Genomic DNA, 21,699 nt, shown 5'->3' with positions numbered 1-21,699 from the left:
AATTGGATAGACTTCCATTTAAATAAACCTGTTGCGTCCTATTGGAAAGATAACTATACACCCAAGTTAATGCTGAGTGTGAAAAACCACATGCTTTGAGTTTGGCTATGAGAAGACTATGATCTATTACATGAAAAGCTGCTGTAAAATCCAAAAACATAGCTGTGTTTTTGTCTTTCTGGTCCATCTGGAAATGTGTCAAAAGTCAAGGAAAGTCTAAGAATATAAAAATACCCAGAATAATGTCAAACATTATAAAAGTTGTATACAACGTGACCTTCACAAGGACCAACATCCATCACCAAATATTTTAACTGTTAAGTTGCTGTCCAGCCAGGCCAGGGGAAGCAGTTAAGCAAAGATGTATTTAATAAATTAGGAAATGTAGGTACTGTGTTAAAAATAACTATTTATATTCATCAAAGTATCCAAAGAGCAACAAAATTGGGTGCATTACTAGACGCTTAGAACTAGTGAGCTCTGAGAATGCGGCGACGTCACGGAAAAGGTGCTGTCAACCCGGTGTAGCCCCGCCTCTACAAGTGACGTATGTGGTAATTCCCCTGCTGATTGGTTAATGTCACTTTCAGTTGCGTCTGCCAACCTCTCGCAGAACCCACATGCACAACAGTTGCAGGCAGCAGCACCCTTTATTTGCACAGTGAGCGCGAGTGCAGCTCATCCTCTGACTCGTTTTAGTTCATTTAATCGTTTTATTTCTACATATCGAATAATAGCGGTTTGTTTCAATATTTAAATGTATACATTTTTATTGTTTGGAGGTCTGTTGCGTTAATACCCAACGTAAACTTCACAAGAGGCGACAGTCAACTCACAAATCTGTTTTGTTTGTTATTATTTTTCGCTTGATAGTTGATACACTGTGTGGTCGACAAGATGCCGCGCGGATACATTTCGTAGTTCCACTAGCAGTTTTCTTATCCTCCGGAAGTGGCGGTCAGTTTACCACTAGTTACTTCAGTTTAAAAGGTAAGTTTATAACTTACTCAATTTTGCGTAAATACTGTAATTGACTATGCCATTCCTTGTTCTTTTCATTATCTCATGTGTTCTGCATGGCATGCAGTCTGGAAACATGTCCATGCATGATTGCAGGCAATGTCTTCCAAGTCAAGACATTGTAAAAACGCTTTAATAACTGATGCCTCTTGGAAACTATTTTAGTTTGGGCGTGGACGACAGGAATTCATGCACAGCTAGTACTAAAATTCTCTTATGAGGAGAAAAGTCTTCTGTTAGTGTTTTAGTTATGTGTTATCTTAATTTTATGTGTTATGTTATCTTAATTTTGAGTGTTGGTTGTCATTATAAACCATACAATTCATGGCTTTATGCTATTTTCCTAAATGCAAAAGGCATCACACGTGATCTTTATTTTAGTTGGCCTGTCAAAGTGACTCTTTCAAATTTCTTCATTTAAGAATGTATTAAGATCTTAGTACGCATGTGTCAGTATTAGAGTCTTTCTCTATTGGTGACTTAATCTCTTTAGATGCAAATAGGTTCATTAAAGTTGCAGTAGGAAATTTGGTGCTTGCACTTCAACGTGTATTAAATAACAAGCACTCTTTGGTTTTGAACAGCTAATGTCAAAGCATGTATTTGAGAGGTCTGGGATTGAACTACTGGGTGTCTGACTCTTGAGCACTATCTGAATGTGACAAGAGCACTGTATCCATTAGAAATACACTCTTTTGTCATGTCCCTGTCACCATGGTAACAGATTGTGAAATGTGTTTTTCTATGTATGTACTAGTCCTAACCAGAACTGTGCGCCAGTGAAGTAATTTTTTAAAAGAAATATTTGCGAGTGCTACCACATTATTCAAAGAGATGCTTCAGTGGCCAATTTGTGAATATTTTCACAGCAAGATATATTGGGGGTGGACTCTTTTATCTTTCTTCACAGCCTTTGAGAGTAGAAGCAATGAGGTGGATGCTCTCTCTCTCTCTCTCTCTCTCTCTCTCTCGCTCTTTATTTGTCACTTTCTATAAACAATACTCCAAGAAACAAAGACTTCGATGCATTACAATTTTGGAAACTGAACAGAACAGGATTTCTGCAGAGATTCCTATAATGATTATTTTACACAGTATCCCACAGTGAAATTCAATGCGTAACGAAAGCCCAATATTTTATTGATGTACTCTACACATTTACGCTGAGTCAGAGTGATTGTGTTTGTAAATTTCTTCAGCCTGTGTCTGTTTCGAAACATGATTGGATGGAACGGGCTGTCAAATTGTCCTCTGCGTAGCTTACACACCAGTAGATTTGTGACGTGATGTGTGAAAAGGCTTGTTTCTAACAGACTGGACTGAAAATGAATCTGATAGGCCGCAGATGTCTTTAATAACATCTAAAATTATGAATGACTGCAGTTATCCGGCCTCATGATCAGTGCCACTATGTCATTCATTTTAAACTAGTTCGCAACCCAATGGGTTAAATAATTAGTACAATAAATGATTTGTGTTAACTAAAAATGTTACAAATTGAAAATATTAACAAAGTGACCGACAAACAGAACAGACGTAAGCCAAGAATGCAAATGTGAGAGTCAACTTCAGACATATTGACAAACTCAAAATAATTTCACAGATGGCTCTAAGTTCACTGATAAAGGGGGGAAAAATAAACCATATTTTGCCACTTTTTGTGATATCTGTTTATTAATTTGCCTAAGTAGTTTTAAAATGTTTTCACTTTTATCTAATAATGAATTTATGTACTTAATTGTGATTAATTGTATTAATTAGCCTTTAAGAATTAATTAGTATCTCATGTTAATTCAATAATGGTTCAATGAAGTGTTTATAACATTGTTATAATGTAAATATGGCTCACACTTTTTATTAGGTCGGTGTCACCTTTATTTATATAGCGCTTTATACAATACAGATTGTTTCAGAGCAGCTTTACAGTGATAACAGAAAAACTATGCATTTCAGCTGTTGTCATTTCGCTGTTGATTCAGTTCTGTTGTAAAGACAATCAATTATTAAATTAGTTAATTTCATCTGTAAACAAATTAAAGCTTTACTTAGTTATAGATGTATTTACAGATTTATTTTTAAAATATAAATACAATGTACAAAACATGTATGTACACAATAAGTTCACATCAAATGATTTATTTAAATGTTAGTACACATAGTTGCAAGGGGATGTGATAGTCCTTTATATGTGTCCATTGCCCTTTTTCATAAAAATAAACTTAAAGAATGTTCCATATCATCCATTCTGGCTTCTATTTCTGTGCTTGGTATGTCCCAGACTGGAAAAACCTAAAGGATGCATTAGAGGCTGTTATTTCCTTTTCCATCAACATTGTATTATGGTGCCATTATGGGGCACTTTCCATTTCTTCAACTCTTTGTGTACTTCCTACAGCTTCTCCAATTCACAGCCCAGCTCTCAGATTAGTGGTTGTGAGTGTGAAAAACACTCCTAGGTACATCATATATGAGTATATATTTAAACTAACTGTAGGCAAATGATTGGATCAGAGCGTTTGGGAAGAATTTTATGTTTTAAGTGGGCATCCACCATAGAGTTTTTCGTTTTGGTTTCTTTGTGTGACTGCAGCTATGCAGGTAATCCTCCTCATTATGTGGCTGCACATAGTAGCCGTTTCCTTTAACAAGAAAATACACCTTTATTTTCACACCAGGACAGCAGCCTGAGCTCAGGACCGTTTTACAAAACCACGCTGTTGCCATAGTCACAGTGTGAGGTGAAATAAGTTGAGTTTGATAAGAGACCACAGCAGGGTGAAAGTTGTTTGATTCTGTGGTTCTTTGATATGTTTCTTATGGGAAGCTCTCTGTGATTTCAACTGTGTATTAAATGTGTTGTGGATATGGAGTGAGAGTATGTTCAGGGGCTTTGAGAGCAGATGTTGTCGTTGCTCAAGCGCAGTGGCAGGTGTTGCCTCTGTCTGCCTTCCTCATCCATAAAAGATGTGATTTCTATACCTAAACAGGTGAGGTTACAGCTAGATGGAAAGACACCATTCTGTCTCAGACTTGTCTGGTTTTCACTGTATTTAAAGTTGTCTATTTAAAGCAATTTGTTTTTACTTGCTGTATGCACCTTTCTGGAGGCAAAATCTGATATCTTTAACATTGTGTTTAAGCCTTAATGATATATTATCTAATTTACGTCTGTTCAGACGGTCTGTGCTGTAGACAGCTGATATCAATAGCTCGGTTCAACTTTCCTTTGGTGTCATTTATATTAATTGCTGTCTTTGTGTTGTAGAAAGAGGGCAATTCCCACAGTGAAATCTTTTTCTCTCACAGAATTTTTTTTACAAAATTAGCATTATTTGTATTTAATTTATTATATTTATGCTAACAGTAAATTAAAAAGTCTATTTAAACGCACTACTTGCAAGAATTCCATCTTTTAGCAATGGAATTGTATTTCCTTTTTTCCAAACATTTCATCGTTAAATAATTGGCCTATTTGGCGGTAACCCATTAGGTTTCTTCTCGCATATCATGCTAACACATGCTTCCTCAAGAATCAATAAAGTTTGTTCATGTGCGTCAAACAAGTATGCTTGAGCTTCCGTTGAACATATTTGATGTGCTCTGTGTATGTGTGTTGTTCAATGTTAATATGTGAATAAGTGCCTAAATTAAATCTGTTCATCATAAAGTGATCGTGTCTCTCCAGAATTGTGCTACTCATATGTAATATTATTACTTGATTAACTTTTCATAATTGTTTTGGTGGAATGGCCTTTAAGTGGAGGGACAGAAATCTCTCAGGTTTCATTAAAATATGTTCATTTGTGTTTTGAAGATGGAAGAAAGTCTTATGGGATTTAAAATGAGTAATTTATGACATCATTTTTATTTGTAAGTGAACTATCCCTTTATGTACTAAATCAACTGTTAAGGAACTGGAATCATTAAAATCCCAATGATTAGTTATTTAGCAACCAACCAATCACATTAGTAATTTCATCCCGATCTAGCCTTCACAATAATCCAAATTGTCTAACAGGCTGTGGGCAGGACTATGTGACAGGGTTTCCGTTGTCCGGTAATTACTGGACATTGGCTGGGAAAAAAATTAAATGTCAGACAAAATTAAATCTCTCCGGTCAAATTGTCCGATTAAAATTGCCTAATAATCCCGCCCCCCTAACACAATCTGAATTTGAGAATAAGCCTTAAATGTATAAAGCAAAAATACACCCTTTTGCTGTTATAAAGGAACAGGCTCAACCGTTTGAAAGTTATTAAACATCGCATGCTGCATTTGAAATAAAGCGCACGCCTAAAACGGCTGCAATATAGACCTAAACAACGAACGATTGAGTGAGACGTTTCGAATATGGCCAGGCCCAGGCAGACTAGCCTTAAAAGATTTTTTCAGAGGCCAGACGCGACGGACGATGGTGAATAAGGAACGCCTGAAGCCAGACAGCCCCACCACCAACGGACGTTCATGTTTTTTTCCGTCTATTTGAAAGTTAGGCTGGTGGCGGCTCGTCAATAGAGGGCGCTGGGGCGCCGCCGTCCCAGGTCGCTACGTCCCTGGCGAATCAGAATTTGATACATGTTATTTTATCAAACTGATTGGTTCTCGTCAGCTGTCATTCAACTTTACGCTCTTCGTCCACTACTGCGAGTGCGCAGGCGACTTCGACAAAACCTTGCTAGGCTGATCACTTTCGTAGAGGTAATGGCAGCAGTTAAACCAAATTTAACCCGTCATTGATTTACAATAAAACCCTTTCACAAAGGGTGCTTCTCATTTCTTATTTGTGCATCCTCGTTTCCTTTCCTCGCTTCCTTTCGTATCGCCTCAGCTCCTCCCCCTGTAGGTTGTGAGGGAAGGACGCAAGGAAAGAAAGTGAGGACGGAGGTATCGAATGAAAGTTTTTTTTATACATTGGAATACTTGATCACTCGAGCGTCACTTCATAGCGTCATCAGCAGCGCTCAAAGGATCTGCCCTTATGTTGTAGAAGTTTGTTTATTTAAGAAATGCATAATGAATAATAATAAAGCAAGATACCCTGTTGAAATACGTGAGATGTGTGGTTTATATAAACTGCAAGGGTAAAGAATAAATTCAAATTATTGTTACCGATGTGAAGGGGGAGGAGAATGTATACGTGCGTCACGTTTAGTCAATAAAACACTTCCGCATAGGATACAGCTGTGTATCCTCGCTCATGACTCCTCTGAAAGCCTCCTCACTCCTCGATCCTCGACTCCTCGCGGTGCAATCGTGCAATTAGAGAATTGAGATGTCCTTCAAGATGGCTGTGCTTGATTGGTTTCCGGGTCATAGGATGGAGGACAGAGGAGCGAGGAGACAGGAGGGATATTGAGAAGCACCCAAGGCGTTCGCTGGAAGGAAAAAAAAAAAGGATAAAGGATCTCGGACCGGACCAACCCGATTTACAAATCCGGCAGCAGCCAGTGACAGAGGACGAGCTTCAACCGGAGCTTCACCCGCGCTTGTCATAAGAAACGTGTCGGCACCACTGATCTATATAGAATGACTATATATGTCATTCTATATAGATCAGTTGTCGGCACTGAAGTTTTGTGGACAATAACGGGGGTAAGAGACCTCAAACAGCTATCTGAAATTTATTTTCGCCCCGATAAATAATTATCAACAGCCGCCACTGCAAACATGATGCATTCTATACGACCTGATTATGTCATTTTTTAAGTTACATAGCCTGCCTCAGTTTTCCTCAGCTTGTTAATACATTTACATAGTTTTCCTCAACTTGACTAATTAAGAGGCGATATTTGACCGGCATATCATCAAAATGTCCGTAAAACGAAACCTCGTGACCGGCACCATTTTTTTCTAGCGGAAACTCTGCTATGTGACTGTGTCTTAAGTTGACATTACCTCACCACTACCTCACCCACAAAAGTGTCATAAAGTGAATTCATCTCATCTGAATAATGCTTTCTCCAATGTCTTTTCATTTCAAAACATTTAAAATAATGTACACGTGATTGATGTCAAGGCAACCCATTATACTATTTTTATATTTTTGAATTCTGTATGAAGCAATTCATTCATGCTGTGTACCATCATATTCTGTCATTCTCTTGTGAAAGTTAAAGTAAAGAATTGTATAGTTTTTTTGAGGATATGAATGTCCAGTACTTTTGAGGACATGATCCTCATATCAGTTTCATAATAAAAGCTGTTTAAAAAAAATCTTGCCTTATTGAAACACGGTGACCCCATGTTGAGATCACATGACCTGCTGAATATTCGCTTTATCTCAGTAAATCTATAAACAGAAAAAAAATAATCATGACTGAAAATTCATAAAATATGTATCATGACTGCAACGTTGTTTTATTTTACCCAAGCTCATTCAAAACTATTAAAAGTCCTGGCAGTCATAGAGAGGTGCAAGTGTTTCTTCCTGGACAGGTTTTCTGGTCTAATAAATCTTGTGAATAGAATGCAGAAAAGGTCAGAATATCAAAAGACATGAGCTAGTTTGCAGAGACGGATGAGTTGTCAAGCTCAAGAGGTCATGACTAATTGGTTCCTCGTCCTTATAAAATATTAAAGACAACAAAGAGCTTCAACATGCTCCTCCACTGTTCCCCTGCTGTTCTTGCCTTTTTAAAATACCTGTAACTAAAGGGTCAAAATGGCTGTGGTCTGGAAAAATTATTTGCCTTAAATAGAAACCGATCAAAGCACATCTGCATCTCAGCAACCTCTGGAATGAGGCCTCTGGTGGAGAGATAATAGTCTGTGGTTCCTGTATGATCTAAGGGTGTTTTCAGACCTTTATAGATTGTTTGTTTTGTTCCGAAACAGGGACTTAGTTTGTTACAATATGCATTTTCTTCTTGATTGGGTTTGTTTTCACAAGGCAACCTTTCTAAACGGACCAAAACGTGTTCACGCAAGTCACATGAAAGTACCGTCCTCTTATTGGTCAGCGTTTCCTCTGCGTCATCCATCAAGATGATTGACGAGTTTGCTCCATCAGCTTATTTTGGCTTTATTTGTAACTTTCGAGTCACGCAAACACTATACGATTGTAGCCGTCATTGCCACGGTTAAATTCTATACTAAATTCGTATTACTACACCAAAATTCAAACGCGCTCTCTCTGGATCTCCCAGCACTGTCTAGAAGTTAACTGTGTCAAGACACCTCACTTATTAAAGATAAAAAAGTTATTCAGGCAAGAGTTAGTTTTATTCAATTCGAGCTGTGATCAGGTTTTATCAAATGGACGCTGATTGAAAATATGTTATATCTTTCCTCTGCTTCTCTGAGCTTGCCTAGATACGCTGGAGTTTGTAAATGCAATAAGAGTGCAATTTCATTTTCTCATCTCCTAGAGTGCTTCAGATTACTACTGTATGTTATGTCGCTTTTAGCGAGTTTAGAGCATCAGAGTTGGCCTGTTATTTGCTGGGGGTGTATGGGAGGATGGGATAAAGCTCTTATCTGGGCTTCATTAATGGCTAATTCGCTTTGTTACCAATGTGAATTATCATACATTAGACACATTATTTCAAGAGGTGAAAATTTTTACAGAGCACCACTGACAAACAAGCCTGTTTTGCCTTTGTTTTCCACCGTCTTTCCGTTTCAGCAACAAAATCATAACCTTTTATTGGTATTCTCACTGCATATATGTGTGCAAAAGAATCAAACACTAGCCCTGCTAAACAAAGACGCCTACACAGAAAATAAATAGCTAAAGTTTGGCTCACTGTCATTGCTTTGCTTGTGAGGAAATGTGATAATTAGCCATCCTACAATGCATAAATTAGGTGAACCTTTGGTGTACAGACTCTTGCATTTTCTCTACAAATGTCATCAAAAGAAGAAATGCTATTTTGCTGATGTTTGTATGATTTGATGATGTGGATTTATTTTTGGAAAATCAATGGAGCTATTGATATCAGAGCTGCTTTTTAAAGAACCACTATTCCCTAATTATTTTAAAGGTGAAGTGTACGCTCTAAAAATGTTGGGTTGTTTCAACCCATGTTTGGGTCAAATATGGACAAACCCCACCGCTGGTTTAAATTTTAAATTACATTTTTTAAACCCAATGGTTGGGTTTGTCCATATTTGACCCAAACATGATTTGAAACAACCCAAAAATTTTTAGATTGTATGATTTCTGTACCACTGTACAATGTAAAATAAAAACAAAACCCCAAAAGTTTGTTTGCTGGCTGCCTTAAATTTTTAAGTGCATTCAACTTGGTGGTATAACTTTAACTTAAATGATATTAAATTGACTTAACTGAAAAAATTTTGATCATTTTGATGAGATAATGTAAAAAATGGCATTACTTTGTGTATAGAGTAGACTAAACAAAAAATGTTTTTGAAGATTGTTCAACTGATTTTTTCAGTGGACCCCATTGATCCAATTCATATGTGAGTTTATGAGTTTTGTGTCTTGTTGCTCCAGTGATACTGTGTTGAAATAAATGAAAAACACACTAATTTCACAGTGGCAAGGTTTTATGCATTGCTGTTAAAAAATTTACGTTGTTGTTTTTTCTCATTAGTCATTTGAGGGGGTTTACTTGTTGACCGCAGTATCAATTTAAAGTTTACCCTCAAATGAAAAATCGGTCATTATTTACTAACCCTCATCGATGAATGTTTTTATGTGAATAAAAGCCTAAATTCAATCTGTTCATCATATAAGGCGACTGTTTCTTTGGACTTAACCGCTCAATACATTTAGATTAGTTTTAACTTTTTGAAGCGTCAAAGTGGTAGTTGCGTAGATTGTCCATGGAGGGACAAAAATCTCTCAGATTTTGTTAAAATATCTTCATTTGTGTTCCGAAGATGAACTTTGGAATGACATGGGGATGAACAAATGATGAAAGAATATACATTTTTGGGTAAACTAACCCTTTAATATAACTACCGTAGTAGAAGACATTGTATTGTTCTGAAGCCAAAATGTTCGTATCGATCCAACCTCTAACATGCAGTAATATTTAGAGAATTTGTCTTAAAAATATTTTGAGTCCAAGTATAAATTCAAGGTTGTGCCATTATAAAATATCTACTGTTGACATTGTATTTCTGCAAGGCAGTAGTTTTATTAAGTCAGGCCCTCAGTCTCAGCTGACACAAGGAGTCTTCAATGTGAGCAGAATTTTCCTGCTGGGCTTCTGAGGGTCCGCTGGGACTGAACTGCCCTGTTTGCGTTCTTGCCAGAGGAAGATTTCTGCTGCTCTTACACAGTCTTGCTCTCGATGAAGTCCGTGTGACATCTTTAAAATATACTCTCTTCTTTAAGATATGCTTGACTTCTAGTAGCTATTCATAGTGTCTCTGCAGAGATCTGATCTTTCTAGATCAAAGTAGTTGATTAAATATTTCGAGCAAACCTCCGTTTGCTGTCTGTCGAAGGAGATGGTTTTCCCCGTCTCGGATATTGTTGTCTTCCCCCTTGGCTCTAATGAGTCAGTATTTGGCAGATCATGTCAGCTGAAGAAAGGGAGGGCATGTGGTTTTCAAACAGTTTGAATTCATGTCAAGAGATTTACGAGGATGGGAGGGGCCATAGTGTGGATGGGGGTCGGAAGTGGTAAAGGCACAGGAAGCAGCGCTTGTGCATTCAAAGAACATTTAATCGGAAAAATGTCTCACAACGCTATCTTCATGAACTGTATTAACAAGGAATGCTCCCACGTCCTGTCAGAACCATTAACCTTTCCATCTCAGCATGTTCTTAAGAAACTGACATCATTGGATAACCTAAGTGCTTTTTAAACCAAAATCTAACCCCCATCATGCCCACCTGCACACCATTTGAAAAACTAGATGTTATCTTCACAGTTCACTGAAGAGCTGTTTTTCAATATTCTACATTCACACTGAGCGCAATACTAATGCCAGTACATTTGTAAATGTGAGCACACTTAGTTTGGCTGGCACTATGTCTTGGAGGCTGATGCAGCAGGGCTTGGCAGGCGCTCAGATGGAGCTCTACAGAATCTCATGAGGAAAAGAGCACATCTGTGCAGTCTCATGCTGGAGGGGAAATTCAGACTTTAATACATATCACTGTAATGCTTTCTGTGTAGACAACATTTGTTGATTGTAATGGCCGAAATTTCAACACATCACAATGCTCCGTTTGTGTCCAGCCTAGAGTGCACACTAGAATAGAAAGTTCAAAAGATCAGCATTTATTTTAAATAGAATATTTTTATTTTTTGCTACTTCATTTTTTTATGGAAACTGTGATACACTACTACTAAAAAGTTTGTGGTAAGATTTAAAAAAAAGAAAAGAAAAGTGACAGTAAAGACATTTATAATTTTAAAAAAGATTTATATTTCAAATAAATGCGTTGCGTTTCTTTTGAACGTTCTATTTAAAGAATCCTGGGGGGGGGGGGGGGGACATTTGGGGTTTTACACAGAGATATTAATCAGCAAAATTTGCATAGTTGGATAAAAACGCAGCATCTGCAAATATATGATTGAACTGATGTGCGGTCACAATGTGTATATCAACTGTTTAACAATGGTATCAAACTTGGCTCATCCAGTCATGTTTGTAACATTGTTGTAGTGAAGGTTCAGTGTAGGTGTGATGGAAGAAGACAGGGGTCGGCATGACTGGGACTCGTACACTTTATTTGATCCAAAAATAGAACAGAAAAATGCACTGTGTGCGCTTCAACATAAACTCGACTCACGTTCAAAGAGCACTCTTTCCACTATAAAATATCACTCTTTCCACTTTAAGGCAACACTCTTTCCACTATATCAAATATCACTCTTTCCACTTTAGCTTTCAGCGCTCAGCTCGCGTGTCGTGCACCAGTCTGGAGGGTGAGAACGGCCCACTTGATGGCTAAAGGTTCCTTTTCAATGGTGCTGTACACAGTCTCTCTCTTAGAGAGCTTACGACAAATGTACAGCACCGGCCGCTCTTCACCCTCTATCTTCTGGGACAAGACTGCGCCCAGCCGTCTGTCCGACGCGTCAGTCTGTAGAAAAAAAGGGAGAGAAAAGTTAGGAGCCTGTAAGAGCGGTCCGCCACATAAAGCAGCCTTTATCTGAGTAAACGCCTGCTGACACCGCTCCGTCCACTGGGTATCTAGTGCTTCCTTTTTAGTCAGATCAGTCAGCGGGCTAGCGAGGTCTGAATAATTAGGCACAAACCTTCTGTAATGTCCCGCTAGCCCCAGGAACTGTCTAACCTCCTTTTTGGCCTTAGGTCTCGGACAGGTCGCAACTGCTGCCGTCTTATCAATTTGATAAGCGTCCCCTCGCAGCGTCATGAGGACAGCTCGCAAATGCTGCATATGCTGACCAATGCAGTATGCGGCCGGAGAATTCTGTCCATCAGGTGCTGGAAGGTCGCTGGAGCCCCAAACAAGCCGAAAGGAAGAGTAACAAAATTGGTGTAATCCAAACGGGGTTGTGAAAGTAGTTTTTTCTTTAGATATTGGAGATAAGGGGATCTGCCAATATCCTTTTGTCAAATCCAGTGTCGAATAAAATCGAGCGGTACCGAGCCGATCAAGTAATTCGTTAACCCGCGGCATTGGATATGCATCGAATTTCGACACAGCATTCACCTTGCGATAATCCACGCAGAACCGGACCGAGCCGTCGGTTTTAGGCACTAAAACTATCGGGCTTACCCAGTCACTGTTGGATTCTTCTATTACCCCCATGTCCAGCATAGCTTCTAATTCATCCTGAACTATTTTCTTTTTATGAAAACTACAAACTAGTTTTGAAAACTTTTTACAAACTACATATGTCAGTGATTTCGGACGACGAGAGGTGGTCTCCTCCAAATGCTAGAGCGAGATATTGGTATTTTGAGCTCGCTTGTGGACCAAGATCCTCCTCCCCACTCACCACCGTCGCCAGCATCACTGACTCCGCCTCATTCCATTTTTTAAGGAGGTTGAGGTGCTAGATTTGATGTGCCCCGTCCCTATCTGATCGGATAACCTCATAGTTGATATCCCCGACTCGGCCCTTGCCACTTTGCGAGTAACTTAGAGCTGGACGTGGGGAGCAATACAAGTACTTCATCTCCCGGTGCAAATTCGTCTAGCCCCCCTGTTGTACAGCCGACTTTGCTTGTCCTGGGCCTTTAACAAATTCTCCATAGAGAGCCGCCCCAAAGTGTGGAGTTTTGATCTCAGGTCCAAGACATTCTAAATTTCATTTTTGCTATTCGAAGGTCCGTCCTCCCAAACCTCTCTAAGCACGTCCAGCACCCCGCGGGGCTGACACCCATAGAGAAGCTCGTAGGGGGAAAACCCCGTGGAGGCTTGGGGGACCTCGCGTACAGCGAACAAGAGGGGTTCTAGCCACTTATCCCAATTTTTGGCATCTTCCCGCACAAACTTACGAATCATGGATTTCAATGTGCGATTAAAAAGTTCCACCAAGCCGTCTGTTTGTGGCTGATAGACGCTGGTGCGGATCGATTTAATGCCCAATAATTCGTAAAGTTCGCGAATGGTGCGTGACATGAACGCCGTGCCTTGATCGGTGAGAATCTCTTTCGGTTTTCCAACCCGGGAGATTAATTGAAACAGTGTGCTCGCCACGCTTTTAACGGGAATATTGCGAAGCGGCACTGCTTCTGGGTATCGCGTTGCATAATCCACCAGGACCAAAGGAAAGCGATGCCCCCGTGCAGATCATTCTAATGGCCCGATGAGGTCCATACCAATTCTCTCGAAGGGGACCTCCATTAAGGGAAGAGGGCACAATGGTGCTTTTGGGTTGGCCGGTGGGTTCACCTACTGACATTTGCGACAAGACGCGCACCACTTGTGCACGTTCTCGTGAATGCCCGACCAGAAAAATCGGGTCATTAAAAGATTAACTGTAGCTGCCTGCCCTAAATGCCCAGCCATCGGATTACAGTGAGCCACCTGGAAAAGCATTTCCCGGCGGCTTTTCGGAACAAATAACTGAGTTGTATCTTGCTTTGACTGGGCGTCCAGGGTCACCCGATACAACTTATCTTTTATGATTGTGAAATAAGGATATGAGGGCGGTCGGTCGGGGTGGAGGGGCTGTCCGTCGATTGTGCGGACCAGGGCTCCAGACTAACTTTTTTCACCTCCGTCCTGGAACCGTCCTGAAAAACAATTTGAACCGTCCTAAAGTGAATGTCAACTGTCCCAAAATCTAAATGTTGTTTCTGTACTTTGTTATTAACATCTATAGTTGTTAGTCACATAATAAAAACACAATTAAAATGTTTATGATATATATTATTATATTTATTTATCTCCATTCAAAGTAGTTATCTGTAAACAGGTAAAAACACAGATTTAATAAAAAGTATCAGGAGTTAAATGCTTTTTTGTATTCATGCAGAACAAACATTTTTTTTTTTTTTTTAACATTTACGAAAATTAAGAGAAAAATACATACAGCTCAAAACGTTTTTGAGTTGGTTGGATTAAACAATAACAAATAAATACTGGGCTCGTCCATTTTGACCCAGGCCTATGGTGACTAGTGAGTGATTTTCATTTTAGCAGTTCATCCAATAAGCAGCCCGAGGAAAGCTTTGAGTGAAAGCTTCTCAGCCAATCAGCGGCTTCTACCCCACGTGTGGACTCTTAAGCCTGCCCACACTGCATCGTCACCACAAGTGATCCAATGACATGAATGACGTTGGCGCGCAAGCTTTTCAAAGCAAGCTCTATGGTGCTGTTTACACCTGGCCACTTCATACGTTTTCTGTGATCGGATAGCTCTCCTATCGTGAAAAGACTAGGTGTAAATGCCCTCCGAAACGCATTCGAGACGGATTTAAATCCGATCACTCAAACCACTTCAGGAGGAGATCTGAGACTCATTCCAGACGAAACTGGACAAGTGTAAATGAATCTGGCTTTTGAAACCACATGTAGATTTAACTCATCTCAACCATGCTTAAAAAATAAACGTGTGATAGGTTATATGTCATGTTATAGCCAGATATGACGGTGCTACTTCAACATTACCGCAGATGAGCGATCTATTCATCAAGCCAGCGTGCAAATTACCACAAATCAAAGTTGCAGATTCTTAACACAATCATCTTCATTAAAAGTAAAGAAACGGAATGATCTCACCAGTGCTGTTGCCGCTCTCTCTTATTGCGGTCTTTGATTTTAATTTTAGCTGATGATCAATAAAATGTAGCTCATATCTGTTGCTTTCGGTGACGTGAACTATATTTAATCTGCATATAGCGCGGGATTTGAAGATAAGATTTATTTCCGTTTCGAGAAAAACACATTTGTGTGTCCAGATGTAAATGGAATCGTTTTGATAAATCAGATAGCTATCCGTTCTGAGAAAACGCATGAAGTGGCCAGGTGTAAACAGCCCCATTGAGACAGACACAGACGTTAGCTATTATTTAGCAAATATGAAAAGCAAAGCAATCTGTTTTACATTACCGTTGTTTAACCAGCGCAACATATTTGCGATGTCATTAAGTCATTTGATAGATGCACCCATATGCACCCGGTACCGCGGAACACGTCTCCGGGTGAGTAGCGGCCAGTGATAGTAACTATAGTAACAGCATGAGAAGACGCGCTCCGTTGTAGTCAGCGTTTGGTCGGTTAATTTTGGCATTTTCTAAGTAAGTTAGCCTAATAAGATAGTAATAAATGAACACACATACAAAAATGTCTTTCGTCCTGTAGGCGTCCTGGAGACGATAGATATTTTCTATCGTCCCCAGGACGATAGGACGACGTTAGTCTCGAGCCCTGGTGCGGACCTGGTCAAACACATTTTTAAGCGTCTCATCTCGGGACTGTTCCAGAGGAAAGTCATCACGCTCTGAAAGAACCCTTCTTTCAATCGCGTTCCGATCCTCTTGGACAGGCACCGACGGCCCCGGCACAGCCGGGAAGCTTCTGCTTCTTGTCCCAGAAGCACCCGCACACAAATGTCCCAATAGTGTTTTAAACCCCGGGCCAATTGGTGCCCAAAATTAGCGGGTGCCGGAAGTGCTGGCTAGCAGCCACCTCCACACTATGCTTTTGGCCCCGAAATTGGATAATGACTGGCATTAAAGGGTAATCCACCACATCCCCGTGCACACACCGAACCCTAACCATGCGGCTCTTATCCAATGCCTCCGGTTGAATCAGATTTTGATGGATGGAGGTTTGGTTACAACCCGAATCCACCAAAGCCTGATAGGTACCCCCCTTAATACTCACTGGTATTTGGTACAACCCAGCTTGATCGGGGGCAGCCTGCGGTGTGTCAGGGACCCTGACCAGTGTCCCCAGTGGTCACTGGACACCGTTCGATAAAATGCCCAGGGTCCTCGCAACGCCAACAGGCCGGCCCAGTCCCAGTCCAAGTGGGTCAAGCGATTGGCGTGGGGAGAGTGTGGGTGCAGGACGTAGAGTACTGCCGGTGGTGGAGGCTGTTCCCCTGGGCGGTGCTCTGGGTGTGGGAAGAGGCTCAGCCGCGGTGCCGGTCCTCCAGCAGGGTGCCGGCCTGGGCAGGAATCCTCCTTGGGACCTGGGTACAGGGACAGGGTGAGAAGAAGAGACATGGGGGAGAAGAGAGAGAGAGAGAAGCTGCTGGTAGGGGTTCGCCGACCCCAGGGCACGTCACCATCTGGTCCTCCGCCAACTGGATGGCCTGGTTCAGCGACATCGGGCGGTGGCACTGGACCCACTGGGGACCCACTGGGTCTTCCGGGGAAGCCGCGCCACGAACTGCTCCAGTACCACGTGATCTATGACTCCCTCGACGTCGCGTCTGTCAGCCATCAACTACTTGCGGCACGCGTCCCGGAGCTACTGTGCAAAGACGAAGGGTCGGCCAGATTCCCCGAGCTCCAGTGACCGGAACCGCTGTCTGCTCTGCTCCGGGGTCCGGCCGACCCGCTGCAGGATGGTGCGTTTGAGGTCTTCATAGACCAGGAGGTTCTGGACTGGCAGTTGCTGTGCGGCGATCTGGGCCTCTCCGGTCAGCACCGGAATCAGCCGCATTAGCCAGTCCACTGGCGGCCACCGCAGGCCTCGGCCGTCCTCTCGAAGAGGTCGAGGAACGCCTCCGGGTCATCTCGTGGGCCCATTTTGCTGAGGGTCATGGGCGGGGCCGAGGCTGCAGCTGGCGGTGATGGTGTGGCCCAAACCTCCCGGTCCATCCAGCTCCGGAACAGTTTGAGTTCCTCTTGCTGGGCCTGGAGGAGCGTCTCAAAGTGGCGCTCGTGTTTCTCCTCCATGGCCAGCAGAGCCTGATGTTGTTGGTGATGGAGTCCAGCGAGCGCGTGGATGATGTCCGCAAGCGGTGACGGGGACTGTCTGGTGGCGGCTTCTTCTTCAATCCCGGGTTTCGGCACCAGTGTAGGGAAGGTTCAGTGTAGGTGTGATGGAAGAAGACAGGGGTCGGCGTGACTGGGACTCGTACACTTTATTTGATCCAAAAATAGAACAGAAAAATGCGCTGTTTGCGATTCAACATAAACTCTACTCACGTTCAGAGAACACTCTTTCCACAATAAAATATCACTCTTTCCACTATAAGGCAACACTCTTTCCACTATATCAAATATCACTCTTAACACTTTGGCTTTCAGCGCTCAGCTCGCATGTCTTGCAAAAGTTCCCAGTCCTTCTTTCTCTGCTCTCTCGCACCAGCCGGCTTTTATGCGGTCTCCCCACGCCAATTACTGCAATCAGAGACAGGTGTTCGTCATTTTGCACTTGACCTACTTACTCACCGCTCGGCTCTGTCTGCGCTCTCCCACTACAGACTTCGCTAAACCACGCCCCCCTCGCCACAATTGTACTCTTTTTTTTTCTTTTTAACTCAAGTGTTACTTAATGTGAAACTCTTTTTGCACAACTGCCAGACTTATTCAGTTGTTCCAAATAACCTTTCATTTGGAAAGCATTTATAGGAATTCACTGGATTATCTGAAATATGAATTGTGACATGGTTATATAATATATAAAATATGGTTGAATTTACAGAAAAATAACTTGGCTATATTATGATACAGTAGATACCATTATGTTGATATAAAATTTATTCAATAAGGTAAAATATTTATTCTACAAACCACATGATATTTGAGTAGCCCTGATTTAGCCCTTCAATTTATGCTTGACCGACAAACTACACAGTGTGTTTCCTTTTCTTAAAGTGTCTTTAAAGCATCTAGTGTTTCTAATGTTGTACAGCATAATGTTATACCTAAGGCGACAGATGAAATAGACCAACAGGACACTACACTGATTTCAGGAGAGTTGCTGAGGGACAATCTGAGTCATTTATAATGATAAATTTGCCAGAAGTAGTGTCTGTGCTCAAGCTCTATCTGAGTTTGTTGTGTGTGCTGTGAAGTGTGTAAATAGTGGTTTAGAATGGAATATTGTGAAAAAAATGAAACCAATTTTAAAATAATTTTAATTTTTTATTTAAATTTAATGCAAATTTACTATGAAATGGGGTCCAGCAGTAAAACATTTTCTATTTTAAATTTTTCTAATGCAGTGTCATTATTGTCATTGGAAATTGTAATGATGTTTTAACAAAGTTTGGGAGGGGCACGTTCAGATAATCTACCCAGTCAGCAGGAGAGGAGAATCCGTGTATCATTCGTTCAGTCGTGTTTTGATTTAACATTGAAAGGAAAAAATGAGAAAACAGTTCCTTTTTTGTTTTTTCGTTTTTTCCAAAGAAACAAAAAACAAGAATTCAGCTTGATTTTCGTTTTCGTTCTGAGGTAGAAAAATGAATAAACAGCTTGAATATTCGATTTCTACACGTGGGCGGGAATGAAACGGCCCTTTCCTCTGATTTGTCAGCCGAAGATCAAACTGTTCCGTCATCAGTCCTTCCTCGGTAGCGCACAGCAGAATAAGAGTCCTCCGCTGCTGATGATTTGCGGATTCTTAACTAGTTTATTGCAGCTACATTTCATCTTTTTCTCATCAAACAACCAGACTAACGAATGGCTCGACACAACCCGTCCCGGGGAAGAGCCTACAGGGCTTTCTTCTGTGTAGATATAGGCTAGATTCACCTACGTTGGTATGGCAGGGTAAATGACGGCTGCTAGCATGGTCGCCCTCGCCCAGTAAGTTTAAAAAAATGATATAATTAATTATAAATTAAATATTTCAAACACTAATATTAAAAGGAAAGAATAATTCATTGCCTATAATAGGCCTAACGTCGTTCACGCATGAACTGTTATCAGCCTGACTATCTAACACAGGGGTGGGGAACGTTGATCCTGGAGGGCCATTGTCCTGCAGAGTTTAGCTCCAACCCTGAAAAGAACACTCACCCGCCTGTAACTTTAGCAATCATGAAGACCTTGATTAGCTTCAGGTGTGTTTAATTAGGGTTGGAGCTAAACTCTGCAGGACAATGGCCCTCCAGGATCAACGTTCCCCACCCCTGATCTAACAACTAGAGAGAGAACAACATAGATATTAAAATGCATACTCTTCTGAGTTTTATGACGTAGGCCTTGTGTTTCATTAAAATGTATTTAGCCTATAATCTAAAGGATGCACGCTTGTGTGCAGGGCACCGGGTCATGCTAAGAGTAAAAAACACGCGCGTGTCACGTTGTAAAAAATATTCCATATTTGCAATGTAACATTTGGATGCTAACTATTAATGTAAAGAAGGCTTCGTACTTCAGTCGAGTCCTAATATAGATGAAGGCTAAATCCGCACTTCAAGGGAAATGAGTTTGGAAGAACAGCAAGTTATGACTGACCGGCACAGTCTTTATATTGTACAAAAGACGAATAAAATTAGGCAGAATAACTTTTTATATGTTTGGTTGACTGTTTTATTTTAATAATGAACAGGCTGCGTGTCAAGTTTGTAATGCCAGAAGTGAACTGATAATATGTTGTGTAAGCGCGATGCTCCGGCGCCATCACTTGGATTTGTTCCTCGGCTGGGGAAATAACTTAATACTGTTGTTTAATGCTGTGTCATTCCAAACAGTAAAATGTATATTTTAATTTGCGTACAATCAAAATGACTTCAAAATGTCATGCCTTTGAAAAATAGAGAAAACAACACGATGCGCTGCTTAAGTGCGTCTCTGTCTCATTGTACATCTTTATGGCGCACACCATAAAATAAACCACAATACAGCGATCAGCCTTTTTGGCACGTCTACTTTTGAAAGTTAACATTTAGATTATCTGAAGTAAAATGCATTATATAAGCCTAAATCACTTAGTAATAAATCACAGCGTGCTTATGATAAAAAATAGGGAAATAGCTTATTATTTCACGGACCCCCTGGCACTTGAGCACTACTGTTGTACACAGAAGAAAGCCCTGTAGGCTCTTCCCCGGGACGGGTTGTGTCGAGCCATTCGTTAGTCTGGTTGTTTGATGAGAAAAAGATTAAATGTAATTGCAATAAACGAGTTAAGAATCCGCAAATCATCAGCAGCGGAGGACTCTTATTCTGCTGTGCGCTACCGAGGAAGGACTGATGACGGAACAGTTTGATCTTCGGCTGACAAATCAGAGGAAAGGGCCGTTTCATTCCCGCCCACGTGTAGAAATCGAATATTCAAGCTGTTTATTCATTTTTCTACCTCAGAACGAAAAACGAAAATCAAGCTGAATTCTTGTTTTTCGTTTCTTTGGGAAAAAGGAAAAAACAAAAAGGAACTGTTTTCTCATTTTTCTACTTTCAATATTAAATCAAAACACGACTGAACGAATGATACACGGATTGAGGAGGCCAATATATAAATAGCTGACTCACATCTGTTTTCCAACATCCCTCGTCCACCCCAACTCATAATTATCTGTTCCCATCCCAGCCAGGGATGGTGGAGGCAGTACTCTGGGTTTGGGCCACATTCCGAGTTTGAAGTCCTCCCCTCGGACAGCACGTCAAATACTCTCTACTTTATTCGATTATGTAAGTGCGAATTCGTGAATTATCAGCGTAACGATTTGCCTGAAAGATTGAATTGAAAAATTTACAGTTTCAAAATGTTTTTTGCAGCAGCACTTGAGCTAAATAAACTCCACCTTTTTGTGTAAAACCTGGTTTTAAATATTTTAAAATCCTTAAACATTTAGTTAATTTCCAGGTTTTAAATTACATTTAAAATATTGGATTCTCAGACACCACAGTATTTAACAAGCAAAATGTACTGAATGTTTATTTGTATATGTAGAGAATGTTGACAGGTGACACATTCTCCTCTAAATGACAGATGCTAACTTCGTGCAAAACACCAAAACACAAAAGTAAAAGACTTTTTGTCTATTGTAAAGATTTGCATTTTACCTGCTTATTTAAATTTGAATGTAAATACAGACGGAGGTGCAAAGTGGAGTTTGTTATGATGAATCAGATCAACACACCAGCTGAATTTTCTATGTGTGACAGTAAGCTGGAGCAGACATATTATGATAAGAGCTGCCAGAGCGAAAGTTAATGAAGACGGATGTCCAGCTGAGATAGAACATCCTCTGAGAAACTTGCTCACTAAATTAACCTCTTTGCTTCTGAAATGCCTTTGAAATGAAGCCTGCAGCTCAATATTACAGCATAGCTTTAGTAAGAGATGGTACTGATTCTAATGTCATTATAATAGTCCTAATGGATCCCAGTAAGACGTTTAGCGTTCTTCTGCAGAACACAAA

General features: G+C 40.6%; 1 protein-coding gene across 4 annotated transcripts in view; it reads left to right on the top strand.

Annotated features, from left to right (window-relative positions):
* The first annotated feature begins 588 nt into the window (after window positions 1–588).
* osbpl3b (oxysterol binding protein-like 3b) overlaps window positions 589–21,699 on the top strand; it is a 90,124-nt gene continuing 69,013 nt past the window's right edge. For 2 of the 4 annotated variants that reach the window (XM_077209105.1, XM_077209103.1), the window contains exon 1: window positions 589–990. The gene's annotated coding sequence lies outside the window, so the exon portion shown is untranslated. The remainder of the gene's footprint in view (window positions 991–21,699) is intronic. The other 2 variants (XM_077209106.1, XM_077209104.1) reach the window with 2 other exon arrangements.

The sequence above is a fragment of the Siphateles boraxobius genome, unplaced genomic scaffold, assembly GCF_051911475.1.
Source record: "Siphateles boraxobius isolate OS27281-9 unplaced genomic scaffold, OSU_SipBor_1 12, whole genome shotgun sequence".
In the NCBI taxonomy this organism is placed as follows: Eukaryota; Metazoa; Chordata; class Actinopteri; order Cypriniformes; family Leuciscidae; genus Siphateles; species Siphateles boraxobius.
Note: the sequence above shows the minus strand (reverse complement) of the source record. Positions and strands in the feature narration are given on the sequence as shown.